This window comes from Zea mays, chromosome 3, assembly GCF_902167145.1.
Source record: "Zea mays cultivar B73 chromosome 3, Zm-B73-REFERENCE-NAM-5.0, whole genome shotgun sequence".
NCBI classification, from domain to species: Eukaryota; Viridiplantae; Streptophyta; class Magnoliopsida; order Poales; family Poaceae; genus Zea; species Zea mays.
Genome location: NC_050098.1, coordinates 115286238 through 115288960, shown reverse-complemented (window position 1 = coordinate 115288960; position 2723 = coordinate 115286238).

The following is a 2723-nucleotide window of genomic DNA, read 5'->3' as shown; positions in this document are numbered from 1 at the left end:
ATCAGGGACTTGTCAGTTTCTGGGGAGATCCCTGGTGTCTTGGGCTTCAAAGAAACAAAACTCAGTAGCTCTTTCCACCGCCGAAGCCGAGTATATTGCCGCAGGCCATTGTTGTGCGCAATTACTTTGGATGAGGCAAACCCTTAGGGACAATGGCTTCAAATTGAGCAAAGTCCCTCTCCTATGTGATAATGAAAGTGCAATCCGCATGGCGGATAATCTCGTTGAACACAGCCGCACTAAGCACATAGACATACAGTATCACTTTCTGAGGGATCACCAACAAAAGGGGGATATCGAGATTGCTTATGTTAGCACCAAAGAACAATTAGCTGATATCTTTACCAAGCCATTAGATGAGAAAACCTTTAGCAAACTTAGGAATGAGCTAAATATTCTTGATTCCCGGAATTTTGATTGAAACATTGCACACATAGCTCATTTATATACCTTTGATCATATCTCTTTCATTTTGGTACAAATGCATATTTCTTATTATTTGTGTACCAAGGCTATGACTAATGTGTTTCCAAGTATATTTCTATACTAAGTCATAGATTGAAAGGGAAATGAAGTCTTCGGCGAAGACGAGGCTTCCACTCCACTCTAACGGTATCATTTACCCTTCGCCGTCACTCCACATCACTCTCAAATTGGTATAATCTTCACTCATATTTCATTTACCAATGGGGAAGAAAATACAAGGGCTCTCAAAGTCTCTGTTTTTGGCGATTAATGCCAAAGGGGGAGAAAGTATTAAGCCCAAAGCAAAAGGACCGCACCACCACCTAATTTTAAATTGTGTTTTGAAACTTTTTAATTGGTATATTTCAAATTGGTATGTTTATTTTCAATTGGTATATTTAGGAAGATAGATTCTCAAAATTGGTATCTAAATTCCGAATATATTTCCAATTGGTATCTATTAAAACCCTCCTGAAAACTAAGAGGAGAATTCCATTTAGGGGGAGTTTTGTCAAGTCAAAGGAAAAGCATTTGAAATAGGGGGAGAAATTTCAAAACTTGAAAATGCTTCTTGCAATCTTATTCATATACCTTTGACTATTTGTAAAAGACTTTGAAAAATATTTCCCAAAAAGGTTTGCAAAACAAAACAAGTGGTGCAAATGTGGTCCAAAATATTAAATAGAAGAAAGTAATCCATTCATATCTAGTGAAATTATAAATTGGTTTAATTCCAAGTAACCTATGCACTTACATTATGCAAACTAGTTCATTTCTGCAGTTATATATTTGCTTTGGTTTGTGTTGGCATCAATCACCAAAAAGGGGGAGATTGAAAGGGAAATAGGGTTAACCTTTTCCCAGTATTAATTTTGGTGGTTGAATGCCCAACACAAATAATGGACTAACTAGTTTGCTCTAGTATATATATTCTACAGGTGCATAAAGGTTCAACACAAACCAATAAAAGATTGAAGTTAGGGTTCAAAGACAAAGGAGCAAAGAAACCGAGTGTGCCCTGGTCTAGCGCACTAGACTGTCCGGTGTGCCACCGAACAGTGTCCGGTGCACCAGGACTGTACAATCTCGAACTGGACACTCTCGGGTTTCTCCAGGCGCGCTTCACTAAAAATCACTGGACTGTTCGGTGTGCCACCGGACTGTCCGGTGCACTAGCTGAGTAATGGCTATCCAGCGCAACGGTCGACTGCAACGGCTCACTGCAACGCTACAGTGCGCCACAGTGCGTAGCAGAGTCAGAGCGCAGAGTCAGAGGCACACCGGACACTGAATAGTGCCTGTCCGGTGTAGCACCAGACTTTCCGGTGCCACTAGAGGACAAAGCCTCCAGCGGTCAAGAGCTCTGGAACCCTAACGATTGGGTGACGTGGCTGGCGCACCGGACAGTGTCCGGTGGCGCACCGGACTGTTTGGTGCGCCCATCGACAGCAGCCTGCCCCAATGGTTGTTTGGTGGTTGAGGGCTATAAATACCCCCCAACCACCACCACCACAAGGATCCAAGATTTCTGAGCATCACATTCAATACAAGGGCTCTAGCATTCACTCCTAGACACAATTCAAAAGATCAAAGCCTCTCCAAGTCCCAAATTCAACTCAAGCACTTAGTGACTTGTGAGAGAGAGATTTTGTGTTCTTTTGAGCTCTTGCCTCTTGGATTGCCTTCTTCCTTTCTCGTTTCTTTTCTCAAGTGATTTGTAATCGAAGCAAGAGACACCTAAGTTGTGGTGGTCCTTGCGGGGTCTAAGTGACCTAGGAGATTAAGGAAAAGTCTCACTCAGTCTAAGTGACCGTTTGAGAGAGGGAAAGGGTTGAAAGAGACTCGGTCTTTGTGACCAACTTAATGGGGACTAAGTTCTTTAGAACCGAACCTCGGTAAAACAAATCACCGTGTTCATCCGTTTGATTCACTCTTGATTTGTTTTTCCCCTCTCTTTCAGACTCGAATTCATTTCTAACGCTAACCCTGGCTTGTAGTTTGTGCTTAAGTTTATAATTTTCAGATTCCGCCTATTCACCCCCCTCTACGCGACTATCAATGGTTGAAAGGGAAATGTGTCGTTGGGCCATTTCTAAGTGTTTTGGTGATTAAGTTTCTAACACATCACTTTGATATAACATACTAATTGTGAGTATGAGCTTAGAGTCAAAGTGAAGCAAATTGAGAGTTGTAAGAACAAAGTGCAAACTCTACAAGAAACAAAGGTATGATTCTAGTACTTAGTAAATTGTTTTTTT